Here is a 17,359-nt window from a genome sequence, read left to right as displayed (position 1 = left end):
TCAACTTATTGTATGTAAACTTCTGACCCACTGGAATTGTGATACAGTGAATAATTGAACAAATCTGTCTGTAAAGAATTGTTGCAAAAATTTGTGTCATGCACAAAGGAGATATCTTAACCGACTTGCCAAAACTATAGTTTGTTAACAAGACATTTGTGGAGTGGTTGAAAAACAAGTTTTAATGACTCCAACCTAAGTGTATGTAAACTTCCGACTTCAACTGTATGTTCAGATAGAGTATTTGGCTGCCAGAACATTGAAAGTCCTCTGAAAATAACATACTTTTGTGTGTGTCTATATAGTGTATGCGGAAACAAACTAGTGGATTTTGCCATTTCAGCCACACCCGTACTGACAGGTGTATAAAACCAAGCACACAGCCATGCAATCGCCATAGACAAACATTGGCAGTTTAATGGCCTTACTGAATAGTTAAGTGATTCTCAACGTGGCACAGTCATAGGACACCACCTTTCCAACAAGTCAGTTCATATAAGTTTTGCCAAGATAAATCTGCCCGGGTCAACTCGAAGTGCTGTTATTGTGAGGTGAAAACATCAAGGTGCAACAGTGGCTCAGCTGCAAAGTGGTATGCCACACAAGCACACAGAACAGGACTGTAGCCCACTAAATTCCAGTGCAGGCAAATCTTAAGACTCATCTAGAATGTCAATGTATGCTGTTTCTGTGCTTCAGACTTTATGGCAACAGTTTGGGGAAGGACCTTTCCTGTTTCAGCATGACAATGTCCCCATGCACAAAGCAAGGTCCATACAGAAATGGTTTGTGAGATCGGTGTGGAAGAACTTCACTAGTCTGCACAGATCCCTGACCTCAACCCCATCGAATACCTTTGGGATGAATTGGAACGCCGACCGCGAGTCAGGCCTATATTGCCCAACCTCACTAATGCTTGTGGCTAAATGGAAGCAAGTCCCTGCAGCAATGTTCCTACGTCTAGTGGAAAGCCTCCCTAGAAGAGTGGAGTAGTGTATGAGGTCTTTTTAAGGAGTAACGGTAACACTAGGCTCCTTAATGAAGAGTATATATCGGGCTGGATTTGGTATGCACACTTAAAATTATAGACAATGATTGGGGTCTCTACAGAGCTCGATTACACTTTAGCCTTCTACAGAGTTCTCACTTTGACACTACACAGCACAACCCTTCAATACACAATTTAACCAACTCACTGATAAGTCATGCAGAAATGTGAATACTGTAACATCCAATTAAAAAGGTAATTTGCATTTACCCATTTAGAAAATGAACAGTGCATTTTACAAGGTTCTACATACACACATTTAAATAGTAAATCAAATCAATTAGACAAACTTGTATAAATCAGTTGCACCTGTGTGTTTAAAAAAAAAATCCAACAATAATGCATTAAGCTTACCTGGATAAAAGGTACTAGATTAAAGATCTCAATATTTCAACTTCAATATAGGCTGAACTACAGAGAGTTGAATGTTTCTGATATGAGTCGGAGAGCAAAAGGTCTGTATAGATTGTGTACACCCACGTCAAGTATGAAGAATAACGTGCACGCGGCTGATTTCAGAGCGCGGCTGTGCTGCTACCCCTATTTTACGACACCATAACCTGACCTGCCAATATTTTAATTTTACATGTCACTGTCGCCTAATTCGGTGTGCCCCTCTAGCCTACACACATTCACTTATAAGAGTGCTATTTAATAACATGGTATAAAATGTGTTCCTTGCATTTGTTTCCAATCAAAATTAAAGACAAACAGGCTAAATAAGCCCCTCCCTGTTATTACAAGTAGATGATAATTAAACACATCTACAAACCAAACAATCAGTAGCGCTGTAATACCTATCTCAATTCAATACTCTCTTACCGTAATTCATGAACGGACACAGAATTAGATCAAAAACCTTTCAAACTATAGCAGCCTACCTGCAACTTCAAAACAAGGAATAGCCCCCTCTTGTGGCAGTTGAATCGGTTTGACAGTAGGGAAATATTTTTCTGACCTTCGCATGCCTGCGATTTCATAGATCACCTACGTGATAATTTCTCCAAAGTTTACTTTAACATATGCATAGGTATTTTGATACATAAATACTGTCCCACAGCAGCATACTGGCCCCTCATCTTTCCATTTGAGAGTTTTTGCCTAAAATAGTTGAACTCACTGTTCTTCCAAGGGGCGGTCAATCTCACAGACGGGGCTCTCGGGCCACTCTGGAGGGGGAATCGCTGCTACGTCTTGTAGTAAAAAGGGGACTTCCTCATGTTCCAGCCTGGTAGACTCTAAGGGCTGCTCGTCCATGGGTTGCTCATTCTCCATCTGCTCTTCCAGGTCTGGACACGGAGACATCACATTGTCAGAATGTTTTTCAGGATTGTAATGTAGATTAGAGCGATGAAGAAAGCTGAGTAAAAGCACAAAAGTAGTATTTTGCGTCTGACCAGTTCTGAAACTAGTCTCTGCTCACCAATGTACACCTCCAGTGTGGCGATGCATGATACTGTTCCGAACTGATTCCCAGCTATACATTTGAACACCCCAGAATCCTCTGGGAAGGCCTCGGTGATGACAAGGGTACACAGCTCCTCTATGGAGGAAGGAGACGAGGGGACACATGAGAACGGCACACCAATACCAGCACCAATGTATCATGTTAATGTTATAATAATGGAAGACACTGGTAAATGTGCCCTTCTGCAATAGCCAACAGTGGGCCCTTGGTATGCTTTCCCATTCACCTGGCACTGATGCAGAAGTAGCCTCTGAAAAAGAAGGAGAATGTTTAGAGATCATTTCTATTTAGTGCCTCCTCAATGGGCACAGACATCAATTCAATGTCTATTCCATGTTGGTTCAATGTAATTTCACTGAAATGACGTGGAAACAATGTTGATTCAACCAGTGTGTACCCATTGGGTCAAAAGCAAGTTTTGGTCTGTGTGTATTTTCCAACACCGATGGAGCCACCATGCACCTCTTCCACTCACTCTTTCGGAGGATGCGGAAGTCAGCAGAGTCCACTATCTGCTCTTCCTCGCGATACCACAGAACCTGCAGTGGTGGCGTTCCACGAATACGGCACTCTAGAACCACCAACTGACCCTTGACCGTGCTGACGTCGTGGAGACACTGGACACAAAGAGAACTGGATCAAAGTGACTGGGTGGTAGCGGAGACTCACATATCACCACCACCAAGCCCCTCCTCCCTCCTCTCTTAACCTCTCTCCTCACCTCGCCCTCTGCACATACAGCCCTCTGCACATACAGCCCTCTACACATACAGTCCTCTACACATACAGCCCTCTACACATACAGCCCTCTACACATACAGCCCTCTACACATACAGCCCTCTACACATACAGCCCTCTACACATACAGCCTTCTACACATACAGCCCTCTACACATACAGCCCTCTGCACATACAGCCCTCTACACATACAGCCATCTACACATACAGCTCTCTACACATACAGCCCTCTACACATACAGCCCTCTGCACATACAGCCCTCTGCACATACAGCCCTCTACACATACAGCCCTCTTCACATACAGCCCTCTACACATACAGCATGTGCCCAGATGTTTAGGGCTGACAAGAACACTTTTGAAATATATATATATATATAATTTTTTTAACCTCTGACAGCAATTAAGGCAATGGCCTTTCTCATCATCTGACTGGAAAGCTATGTCATATGCCTATGTAATCATGAGGAACTAGAGCAGGTGTCAATCCATGTGTTGAATGACAATGATCATAACTCTGTTCACAGTTCTGATGTAGGTAGGAACAAACCTTCATAAAATGTATGTAGGGCCAAGTCCAGCTCAACCTTTGACTCAACCTTTATTTCCAAACCAGACAAATCCATGCTTCAGTTCCATATTCAGTCACCAGATGGGGGTAAAGATGTATCCTGTATTACCTTGACAAAAGTAGGAGTCACTCCACCACTCCCTGAATGCTGTTGGGAATATGATGGGCTCTGTGTCTAGAAAAGAGATATGACAACAACTAGTGGATTTAAAAACACAAATAAACACTGCTATGCATTGTCTGTGGGTACATAACATATTGACAAGGAGCAGTTGAAGGCATATATTATATACAGGGCCTTCAGAAATGATTCACATCCCTTGACTTTTTACATATTTTGTTATGTAACAAAGTGGGATTGAACTTGATTTGATTGTCATTTTTTGTCAATTACCACACATAATACTCTGTAATGTCAAAGTTGAAGAAAAATGCTAAGATTATACAATAGATTTTTTAAAATGAAAAATAAAACACAAATATATCTTCATTAGATAGGTCGTCAACCCCCTGAGTCAATACAAGTTAGAATCAACTTTGGCAGAGATTATAGCTGTGAGTCTTTCTGGGTAAATCTCTAAAAGCTTTGCATACCTCATAGTGAAATCCCTGAGGGATTTCCTTCCTCTCCGGAAACCGAGTTAGGAAGGACACCTGCATCTTTGTAGTGACTCGGCTTATTGATACACCATCTAAAGCTTAATTGACAACTTCAAAGGGATATTCAAATTCCCTTCTCGACTGAGGGACCTTACAGATAATTGGATGTGTGTAGTGGTACAGAGATGAGTCAGTCATTCAAAAATTGTGTTAACAAAAGAACATTCATGTTTTTTTTTATGATCTTTTACCAGATCTAATGTTTTATATTTTCCTACATTAATTTAACATTACACAAACTTCAAAGTGTTTCCTTTCAAATTGTATCAAGAATATGCATATCCTTGCTTCAGGTCCCCACAGTTAGATTTGGGTATGTCATTTTAGGCGAAAACTGAAAAAAGGGGCTGATCCTTAATTAATGTGTAAAAAAATTATAAAAACAAAATTCCACTTTGACTTTATGGGTTATTGTGTGGAGAACCGTAACACAAAATCTCAATTTAATAAATTTTAAATTCAGGGTCTAACACAACAAAATGTGGAAAAAGTCAAGGGGTGTGAATACTTTCACTAATGACAAAAAATATATATTTGTTATGAATATATATATATATATATATATATATATATATATATATATATATATATATATATATATTGTATGTTGTGAGTGAAGGTGTGGTGGGCAAATCATCAGCATAGCTATAATATGGTGTTTGTGTGTGTGTATGTCTGTGTGTGTGTTTTGTGCATGTGTGTCAGGTAGGTACCCTCTGGGGGCTGATGCAGAGGGGCTGCACCAGGCTGGAGTGTCTCTGCTGCTGGACCAAGGTGGAGGAAGAGGAAGAGGAGGAGGAAGAGATTGCTCTGGAGGAGCTGGAGATGGTAAGGGACATGCTACTGGTCTTCTTCTGGATGCTTCTCACACACACACACACACACACACACACACACACACACACACACACACACACACACACACACACACACACACACACACACACACACACACACACACACACACACACACACACACACACACACACGCACGCACGCACGCACGCACGCACACACGCACACACGCACACACACACATTTCTCAATATTTTAGGTTCAATTATGTACTGGTTTTCATTGAAAGTCATTTTGTCCTTCCAACTTACTGTGCCATGTTTCAGGCTTTTCCAAGGGGGATTGTCACTGTGTCCAATAGGTGCTGATTTCTATACAGAGGGGAGGGAGAGCATGAGCTGCAGATGTTTATATGTGTTATACACCCACATAATTATTTAATTCTATACACCATAGGTCCTAAAGCTAACACGATTCAACCCTCCATCAGACCAACTGTATGCTTCTGTACCAGATGTGATCTTACAAATGAAACATCTAAGGATACTGCACCTTGCGATTGTGATGTGACACGCCACGTTTAATTGTATGTGTGTGTGTCCTTCTGTCTGTCCGTCCGTCTGTCCGCCTGTCTCTGTGTGTGTGTTGCCTCAAAAGCTCACGACTGAGTGATCATCACGGTGGGCAAAGGTTACATGACAATCTATCCATCTGAAGTTCATGTTGCTTACCCCAGAAAGGCACTGTTCATCTCCTTTAATCTCCCAGAATCACCCTGCTGATGGATACTGGCATCAGCCTCTGACTATTTATACAGAAAGGGGATCTCATTGGATACACAGCGGGAGCTCAGCTTGTAAATCATGTGTTGTAGACTGAACCAGCTCATTTCAGGAAACCCAGAAATCCCTAGAAATATGGTACTTTAGGTTATTCCTGTGTGGTATGGATACTATCCATACACACACACACACACACAATCCACACACACACACACACACACACACACACACACACACACACACACACACACACACACACACACACACACACACACACACACACACACACACACACACACACACACACACACACACACACACACACACACACACACACACACACACACTATGCTACAAAGGAAATGCCCATCAGAGTAGCAACATGACACTTCTAAATGCTTTGCATGAAAACAACAACACATATCACTGCTTTAGAGACACACTTCTAAGAGAAAGAGGACAAGCATAAGACAAGAAAACACAACAAAATACACTTCTCTTTTTCTTTTTCGTCTTCCACGCCAAGCGCTAAGACAATGAGACATTTACTGATTGCCACAGAGAAAATGATTAACTCTCCTGTTGTGTTCATTTCATGTTAGTTAATTCTGTGTTCATCGGTCCAAAATTACCACCTCATTATAGCTGATTATAAATCCATAATAATACATGTATTGTAACATAATGTTGTGTTAGATATTTTGATCAACTTAAGTTCTTGTGAACATTACAGGTTTGAACTTCTATTTCCTATTTATGGCCTGTAGGCCTCATTGACTTGAGCTCATACAACTAGTTTTTAAGTTAAAAAAGCATAATGTATGGATTATTTTGACTATAACAAAACCTCAGATTAAACATATTGTGCTATTTATCATAGACTACTTTGTGTCAAAGTTTAACAAGGACACTCTTCTCCTCACCAGTGTCACTATCAAAGATATGATCAAGAGACTCACATACAGTATATCGTTTGGTCATTGCGCTGCCACAGAATGAATTGTGAGCAAGGCCTCAAAAAAGCTTTATATACCAGAGGTGCGAGAAAAGTTCTAGATATTATTGAAACAATGTTGCGATTGTTTGTGTGAATGCCAACAGGTGTGGTTCCCATGGGGGAAAGATTCTATTGGGGAAAGGTTCCCATAGTGGAAAGATTCTATTGGGGAAAGATTCTATTGGGGAAAGATTCTATTGGGGAAAGATTCTATTGGGGAAAGGTTCTATTGGGGAAAGATTCTATTGGGGAAAGATTCTATTGGGGAAAGATTCTATTGGGGAAAGATTCTATTGGGGAAAGATTCTATTGGGGAAAGGGGGATTGCTATGGAAGCCATGAAGGGGAGTGAGGTTTGTGTGCTTGTGTGTGTGTGTGTGTGTGTGTGTGTGTGTGTGTGTGTGTGTGTGTGTGTGTGTGTGTGTGTGTGTGTGTGTGTGTGTGTGTGTGTGTGTGTGTGTGTGTGTGTGTGTGTGTGTGTGTGTGTGTGTGTGTGTGTGCCCAAACATACATGTATGTGGGGGTCTGGGAGAGGAAGTGTGTCCATCTGACCGGGAACACCACAGGTGTACTAAAGTTATATAAAACACCCCAAATTTGATGTAAATCATCTAAATGTATGTTGTTTATTCAGATGCCCTGTGTGGACAAAGTCATTGAACCTAATGACCAATCAGATGAAATGAACTACATTTTTCAGAGAGAGAACTTGTAAATCGGTCCAATTCGACCGGAACACAGCAGGAGGGTTAAAATTGACAATGAAAAGCAGATACATTTAGGCTAACAAGAAAAGTGGAAACAAGTACATGGAACCTTCTGAGGTAATCCCAACATTCCAGAGAGATGTGTGAGGATCGACACTGGAGACAGGAAGCAGGTGCAGGGAGAACATTTAATAAATGACGGACATGAAACAGGACAGGAATAGCATTTGGACAGGGGACAAAATAACGACATCAATGCTGACACCAGGAACAAACGGGGGAGCGGACAATTATAGATGTGGGGCAATCAACAAAGGGAAGGAGTCCAGGTGAGTCCACTGAGCACTGCTGTGCGTAATGATGGTGTCAGGTGTGCGTAATGAAGGGCGGGAGCAGGCGTGACAAGATGGGGTTGTTTGTGTGATTTAAGTGACATATGACCCTTAAAACAGAGGCTCCATTTAACGATACTGGGGACCTCTTGATACGACCGAGTGAGGAGGGAAACCCACCTTGTCACCATGGAAGATCTGCTTCCGACCACCCAGTCTGGTCAGATGATTCATCTCCTCAACGTGTCAGATTACGTGAAATCTAACTGTAGTGGGTACATTTGAGAAGGTGATACTCGCAACTAGCGACTTGCAGGCGCTGAGGCCCAGCATGAAGACTCAATACATTATTTAGATGGTTGACCACATATTTGCATCTCACAGGAGAGAGCCACGCCATATCTGTGGCAACCTCGGGGACGAAACGTTTCCACGGATGTCCTGTGGTCACTGGAGTGATGAAACTTGAATCAGCTTAATGACCGTTACTGTAAATTATATTGTAAATTATATTGCCATGTTTGGATTGTTTTAGGAGTTCACAAAAAGCTGTGTGTGTCACACACGTTAAGTCCTATTTAGTTGATAGTCACTCTGTGTCACGTTCTGTCCATCGTTCGTATGTGTTTTCCTTGTTTTAGTGTTGGTCAGGACGTGAGCTGGGTGGGCATTCTATGTTGTGTGTCTGGTTTGTCTATTTCTATGTTTGGCCTGATATGGTTCTCAATCAGAGGCAGGTGTTAGTCATTGTCTCTGATTGGGAACCATATTTAGGTAGCCTGTTTTGTGTTGGGTTTTGTGGGTGATTGTTCCCGTCTCTGTGTTTTGCACCAGATAGGGCTGTTTTTGGTTTTCCACGTTTATTGTTTTGTAGTGTTCATGTTTATCTGTTTTTATTAAACATGAGTCAATATAACCACGCTGCGTTTTGGTCCTCTACTTCACCACAGGAAAACCCTGACACTCTGTCTTATTCTGTAATGTATAATGTATTTCATGCACACTGTAATTGTTTGAGTGTTGTAAAACACTCATTCTTTTGTAACTAATAAATGATATTAGTTGAATTTACAGAGTAATTATGTGACTGACTATATGTTCATAATTTAGTAGTCTATTGGTGAATATAATTTACACTACACATAGTTCGGTGCAGTTGGAAAGTATTCAGACCCCTTCAATTCTCCACATTTTATTACATTTTTAAATCAAAGTCCCTCATCAATCTACACACAATACCCCATAATGTCAAAGTGAAAACAGGTTGGATTTTTGCAAATTGAGCTCAGGTGCATCTTGTTTCCATTGATCATCCTTGAGATGTTTCTACAACTTGATTGGAGTCCAACTGCGGTAAATTAAATTGATTGGACATGATTTGGAAATGCACTTGTCTATATAAAGTCCCACAGTTGACAGTGCATGTCAGAGCAAAAAACCAAGCCATGAGGTTGAAGGAATTGTCCGTAGAGCTCCGAGACAGGCGACACAGATCTGGAGAAGGGTACCAAAACATTTCTGCAGCATTGAAGAACCCCAAGAACACAGTGGAGAACCCCAAGAACATTCTTAAATGGAAGAACCCGATGGTCACTCTGAGAAAGCTCCAGAGTTCCTCTGTGGAGATGGGAGAACCTCCCAGAACCTTCCAGAAGCATCTCGGAGTCGCCTCTTCACTGTTGACGTTGAGACTGGTTTTTTGCGGGCACTATTTAATGAAGCTGCCAGTTGAGGACGTGTGAGGTGTTTGTTTCTCAAACTACTTGTTCTCTTGCTCAGTTGTGCACCGGGGCCTCCCACTCCTCTTTCTATTCTGGTTAGAGACAGTTTGCGCTGTTCTGTGAAGGGAGTAGTACATAGCGTTGTACGAGATCATCAGTTTCTTGGCAATTTCTCGCATGGAATAGCCTTCATTTCTCAGAACAAGAATAGACTGACGATTTTCAGAAGAAAGTACTTTGTTTCTGGCAATTTTGAGCCTGTAATCGAAACCGCAAATGCTGATGCTCCAGATACTCAACTAGTCTAAAGAAGGCCAGTTTTATTGCTTCTTTAATCAGCACTACAGTTTTCAGCTGTGCTAACATAATTGCAAAAGGGTTTTCTATTGATCAATTAGCCTTTTAAAACTTCTTATGGCTTAGATCCCGCTAACGGGATCGATATGACAACAGCCAGTGAAAGTGCAGGGCGCCAAATTCAAAACAACAGAAATCTCACAATTAAAATTCCTCAAACATAGAAGTATTTTACACCATTGTAAAGATACACTTGTTGTTAATCCCACCACAGTGTCCGATTTCAAAAAGGCTTTACGACGAAAGCACACCAAATGATAATGTTAGATAAACTTCTCCTTAATGCAACCGCTGTGTCAGATTTCAAAAAAGCTTTACCGAAAAAGCACACCATGCAATAATCTAAGTACAACGCTCATTCAACAAAACAAGCCATACAGATATCCGCCATGTTGTGGAGTCAACAGAAGTCAGAAATAGCATTATAAATATTCACTTACCTTTGATGATCTTCATCAGAATGCACTCCCAGGAATCCCAGTTCCACAATAAATGTTTGATTTGTTCGATAAAGTCCATCATTTATGTCCAAATAGCTCCTTTTTGTTTGCGTGTTTAGACCAGTAATCCAAATTCATGAGGCGCGAGCAGACGAAAAGTAAAAAGGTTCCGATACAGTTCGTAGAAACATGTCAAACGATGTATAGAATCAATCTTTAGGATGTTTTTAACATAAATCTTCTATAATGTTCCAACCGGAGAATTCCTTTGTCTGCAGAAATGCAATGGAACGCAAGCTAACTCTCACGTGAACGTGCGTGATCAGCTCATGCCACTCTGGCAGACCTCTGACTCATTCAGCTGCCATTCCCCCTTCCTTCACAGTAGAAGCATCAAACAAGGTTCTAAAGACTGTTGACATCTAGGGGAAGCCTTATGAAGTGCAATATGACCCCATAGACACTGTATATTCGATAGGCAATGACTTGAAAAACTACAAACCTCAGATTTTCCACATCCTGGTTGGATTTTTTTTTTAGAAACTTCAGAGTGTTTTCTATCAAAATCTACTAATAATATGCATATATTGGCAACTGGGCCTGAGTAGCAGGCAGTTTACTCTGGGCACCTTATTCATCCAAGCTACTCAATACTACCCCCAGCCATAACAAGTTAAAATGATAAACTTGGATTAGCTAACACAACATGCCATTGGAACACATTAGCGATGGTTGCTGATAATGGGTCTGTACGCATATGTAGATATTCCATAAACAATCTGCCGTTTCCAGCTACAATAGTAATTTACAAAGTGAACTATGTCTACACTGTATTTCTGATCAAGTTGATGTTATTTTAATGAACAAAACAAATTGCTTTTCTTTCAAAAACAAGGACATTTCTAAGTGACCCCATACTTTTGAACAGTAGTGCACATTTGCGAACATTTCAAAAAAACCTGTTTTTACTTTGGCATTATCAATCAATCAATCAAATATAGTTATGAAGCCCTTTTTTTACATCAGCCGATGTCACAAAGTGCTATACAGAAACCCAGCCTAAAATTTACATTTACATTTAAGTCATTTAGCAGACGCTCTTATCCAGAGCGACTTACAAATTGGTGCATTCACCTTATGACATCCAGTGGAACAACCACTTTACAATAGTGCATCTAAATATTTTAAGGGGGGTGAGAAGGATTACTTTATCCTATCCTAGGTATTCCTTAAAGAGGTGGGGTTTCAGGTGTCTCCGGAAGGTGGTGATTGACTCCGCTGTCCTGGGTCGTGAGGGAAAAACCATTAGAGCCAGAGCAGGAACAGTTTTGACTGAGCTGAGCGGGAACTGTACTTCCTCAGTGGTAGGGATCAAACAGCAAGCAATTCAGATGTACGCAGAAGCACGGTGGCTTTGAAAAACTCCCTAGAAAGGCAAGAGCCTAGGAAAAAACCTAGAGAGGAACCAGGCTCTGAGGGGTGGCCAGCCCTCTTCTGGCTGTGGGGTATTGTGTGTAGATTGATGAGGAAAAAAATAAGGCTGTAACGTAGGGTCTGAATACTTTCCGAATGCACTGTATATGCTTGGGTTCCACCTTGGCATCCCTGGTGTACTTGACTCAATAAATTACTGCAAGAACATTGGTCGCCAGGATTAGCTGTTTGTATCTCTTAATAATTGCATAACAGTGCAAGATAGACACATGTTCATAGTAGTCATATTAAGAGGTGATGCAAGGCTTGCTACCTTGACTAGATCCTCCAGAGACATACAGGGCCTGTTGCATTTATTCACATAATAATGAAGTCAGATTTATGAATGTAGTTCATTATTATATTCAACATAATTTTAATTCAACTTCATAACAAGGGGGCTTGTTTGAGACATGCAAAAGACACTGTGCATTGCTTTCACCCAGCAGGCCAGCATGATATTCTCAGTGTACCCTGCAGGAGATCCAGTGACTGGGCCTCTACCACCTTTCAGCCCCCACCCTGAGCCTGGAGGACTGGCTAGCTAGCTACTAGCTAGAGTAGAGCTTCTGGACGAGAGGAAACCCGAGCTAAGCCACAATCTAATTTTGTTTTTCGCCTTCTGTGCGTTGGATTTAGAAACACATGGCGTAAGATAAATCTTCCCCCACCGGCCTGGTCTGGAATGTCCACTGGAGCCAAAGTGCGGTCCCTAATCGACAGTGGGTTTAATTCACATATTCACCCTGGTCATCCCCTCGCTTGCTCAGCTCGCATTGTCCTCTTAAACAACACATCCATTCCGAACACATCCCATATCCTCATCATAGGAAACAACAACCCCACTTTTTATAAAAGGAGGGAATATATATATATATGGTAGCTCATTCCCGCATACCCTATATGGGGGGGGGGGGGGGGGGGGTAAATGCAAATGAGGGAACATGAAAATACAGGCCTGTAATTCACACCTTCCTCTACACATTACCAGAGAGGCACGACATCTGACAGCTTTGGAGTGTTTAGAGGCATAAACAAGGCCAGTCTCAATACCCATGCATGCCCTCTGAAACTACAGGCACAAGCAATGAGCGTCTCTTTGCTAAGGTCTTATTTCAGCTTTATACAGTATAATTAACATTAAGCCACTTTCAAATCATGTGTAGAAAATTGGGTAACACTTTACTTGACACCCAGCGTCACAACACGTTATGACACGGTCATAACCATGCCATAATATGTTAGAACAGCTGACATAACTTGTCATAACGTGTCATAATGTGGTCATAACACTGTCATGAGCCATATATTTACACCTGTTGTGACATATATTGCGTTATTTTATGTCTGGTTATGACACCTACACAAGAGTGTAAAAACCTATATTTGAAATGTGCTTTTTCCCTGCCAAGAAGTTTCCTTTCCTTTTAAAGTTTGTTTCTTAAATCCTTTGTTGTTATTGTAATGAATTCTTTATGGTCATGTATTTAAAAAACAAACAAAAAAATATATATATATAACTTGTAGAAAATGCACTGTATGACACAGTCATGAAGCATTATGACCATCATGTGTCACTCTACTTGGACTAAGAAAATGCACTTGATGACACTGTCAAGAAGCAATTATGACCATCAATACCATATAAGCCAGATAGGTCTCTCTTGTCCATGCCCTTATGATAGTCATCAGTCAAAAATAGGGTGTCTTGTCCTCCTCCTATGCTCCTACATTCATTCCAGTCATCAGCAACAGAGCATTGGGGTAGGTGCACAATTACAATGATAAATTGATATAGTCAATTTCAGAAAATGTTATATAACATAAACATACTGTTGACAAGTAGGCTATGGTGTAATGGAATGAATTGCCTTGTGTGGTAGGTTTTGTGGGTTATGACACTCTTATGTAGGTGTCATAACCAGCCATAAAATAACACAATATATGTCCCAACAGTTCTAAATATATGTGTCATGACAGTGTTATGACCATATTATGACAGGTTTTGACACGTTGTGTCAGCTGTTATGACATATTATGATATATGTCATATAACATGTTATGATGCTGGGTGTCAAGTAAAGTGTTACCAAAAATGGTTATTAGGCCTGCCAAACTGAACAGCCAGTTTTGGAAGGAAGAACATACTATAACATTCTACAATGTGGTGCATTTTGGACCTTGTAACTTTTGGTCAAGCTCAGACACAGAAAAAAAAGTCTATGTTCATTTTCCAACCTGTTCAGAACCTGTTCAGAGCACAACCTAGTAGACATTTTGAGCCTAAATTAGCCATAGCTCTGTGAGTGAGCAAGATTGAGCAAGCATAACAGCACTTGAACAGGATTTTAACTTCTCTATCAAACATATTTTAACATTTCAAATGTTCTCTATAATTTAGCCTAAGAGGGTGGAAAAATAGATAAAACTGAGTGTTTATATTTATTTAGCTTTGCACCATTGTTTTCCATCCAAAGAAATTATGACACTTCCTGAATGTGGCGCCATTGTAGGAAGGGGTCGTTTTCTTAAATGGAGAATAACAACAAACTAACAAGGTGGAAAGTGATATCAGGGACACAAAGACAATCTGAAATAAAATAATAATAAATACAACAATTATGAAAAAAAAGTTATTGATGAGAGAGAATTTAACGAGGACAGAAAAATGAAACGTCATTATTTTATGGCTTATATTTATCGTGGAATTTGATGAATAACACCCAGGAACATTGCAAAAATGCCTACATCCACTGAAAAAAAGTGTTTAAAATGCTTAAATTCCCTTTCAAGATCCATATTTGAATGTTTTTAAGGTAAAGGACACCTGACATTACATTTAAAGCCTTTCGCAATTTCGCAATTTTACACTAAAGTGATATTTCCTGAGGACAGAAAAGGCACCGCATTGTAGGAATGACCCTGTATCCATCAGTCTGCCACCATAGGAGCCTTCTGTTTGTACTGCAGCTGCCTCTATCACCGATGTGAAATGGCTAGCTAGGTAGCGGTGGTGCGCGCTAATAGCGTTTCGATCGGTGACATCACTCTGAGACCTTGAAGTAGTGGTTCCCCTTGCTGGGTAACGATTATTTGTGGGTGACTGTTGTCTATCTGTGCAGAGGGTCCCTGGTTTGAGCCCGTGTAGGGGCGAGGGGACGGACTAAAGTTAAACTGTTACACCTCTCTAATACCGACACATATCATTGTCCAGTCATGGATACATTCCATCCCAACCATCACAACACAGCTCAGTAATGATACTGCAGCTTATGTCCAGCGGGAGCCTATGTACTTGGCAGGATGCTGGAATCTTATTAAGGGTAGTTATTTAGGTGGATCATCAGACAGGATAGTGATCCAGGCTTTAACACACTGATATGGTCATGTTGAGCCCATATTCCAATGAACTAAAATGTGGTCAAAATACCAGATAACACCTGGTGAAATAAACATGTTCAGAATGCCAGTTATTGACCCAGGTCTACAGTAATGCAATTGTTCATCAACCAAACTGAACGACTTCAAAACCCCACATCTCAAAGTAGAATGACTGGAGGGGACGTCTCCAATAAATAAACAAGTCAGCAAATTGTGTCATGTGACATTCTGGGTCTTCTCTTGTTCAAAAGATATCAAAAGATTTGCAAGTCATCAGACTCCTGACATGTTTAAGTTGCACAAGGCCACTGAGAATCTAGTGGAGTTTGTACATACAACCAACTGCTACTACTGATATTGTGAAACACTCGTGGGCTATAATTGAATATTTGTTGACTGACTTGGTTTTAATCATCAAGCCATTGCACAAGTCAACAATTCCAACAGGTCTTGGAATTGTCTACAGGTGGACCAATTTAGAGCGAGGAGCACATGATGCCCGGCCAATCAGACCTCTCAGTTTGCAGAGTGCATTGCAGAAGCATGTTTGGCCTGGCCAAGCCCCCCCCCCCCCACCCTCCCTCCCCATCCTGGCCCCTTCCATCATCCCCAACTGCACCCTGGAATGCCAAGCTGGCTCACCCCGCTGCACACAATATAATTGACACACTTTTGCAGTTCCAAAGTTAAATCCCAGCAAATGCAACACATTTTTCACTACACAACTTTTGATTTGCCAGCTTATACAGTTTGATCACAAAAAAACAGTTAAGTCATTCAAATTTGACATGACTACCAGGCTAAGATTTCATGTTTGATACAGTAGATAAACATGCACATGTACCTTCCATTTAAATTTGGTAAGAGACAGATAGCTTTACAGCTTTATGTATAGTCAACAGTCAACACAAACCAGGACATATTTTGAGTAAGGATCCGGTGACATAAGCCAGATGATCCTAAGCTGTACCAACACCTGACCCCTAGACCACCCAACTAATGGTTCCTCTGGGGAAAATAAAAAGCCCCACACCATGCAGAGACCTTACCAGTGGACCACTGTGCAGCTACTAGTCCAATGGGTGATGACTGTACTGTGTGAGACAGGCAGACAAATGGTTCTCTCTGCTCCTCTCCCTGGCACACTCTCTTCCCTGCTCACCAAGGGGGCGCAGAGGGTCCTTCTCTGAGCACCACTCAACTGTCATCTACAGGGGTGGTATCCAGACGGGAGGGAGGTGGATGGGTGGTGGTGGGGGGCGTCAGGGGGAGTGTTAGGTGGGGGGAGGCAGCCATGGCAGTGGCTGGGACTGAGAGCCACCAGCTCCACTATAGCAGCGTCTGACTGAGCCTGAGGAGGGAGTTAGTTGAGGAAGTGAGCTAGGGCCCGTCTCAGGTTACCTCCCTTCCATCTGACACAGCTGACTCCACAGTTAACCAGAGAACTAAACATTCTGACCTGCAAATATAGACCAGACCCTAGCTAGCACGCTGCCCAAACACTGTGACTGCTTCAACAGATACAGGAATACTGTAAGCATGTGGAAATTAAATGGAAGTCTTGAATCATCATGTGCAGGTGGAATGCATCATACGTAAGAAATAGCTTGTGTGTGGAAGTCCCTATTACATTGGGTGCCAGTCACACTTGGTTCCGGGTGAAGATGGAACCCATGTTTCCTGTTTCAGCTCCCAGCTCGATCACTGATTGGCACAGGTGTTGTGTGACATTAATAACTTGGGAATGTTAAAAGGTCGGTCCACTGAAACAACCTCTTCCGTACTCTAGGTGCTGTTCTTAAAGTATAACCATAAGAATGACATAGTCCTAGACTACCTCCAAATGTACAGTTTTGGTAAGTTGATATTGTTCCAATGTTATTCAAAT

General features: G+C 41.4%; 1 long non-coding RNA gene across 1 annotated transcript; it reads right to left on the bottom strand.

Annotated features, from left to right (window-relative positions):
* Positions 1 to 3,061: 3,061 nt before the first annotated feature.
* LOC123993202 lies at positions 3,062 to 16,749 on the bottom strand. The gene is made up of 3 exons (XR_006831393.1): positions 16,521 to 16,749; positions 3,936 to 4,001; positions 3,062 to 3,133 (listed from the first exon to the last, which is right to left on the bottom strand). It is a non-coding gene; the product is annotated as an uncharacterized LOC123993202 (long non-coding RNA).
* Between the last annotated feature and the right edge of the window lie 610 nt (positions 16,750 to 17,359).

This window comes from Oncorhynchus gorbuscha, linkage group LG13, assembly GCF_021184085.1.
Source record: "Oncorhynchus gorbuscha isolate QuinsamMale2020 ecotype Even-year linkage group LG13, OgorEven_v1.0, whole genome shotgun sequence".
In the NCBI taxonomy this organism is placed as follows: domain Eukaryota; kingdom Metazoa; phylum Chordata; class Actinopteri; order Salmoniformes; family Salmonidae; genus Oncorhynchus; species Oncorhynchus gorbuscha.
Note: the sequence above shows the minus strand (reverse complement) of the source record. Positions and strands in the feature narration are given on the sequence as shown.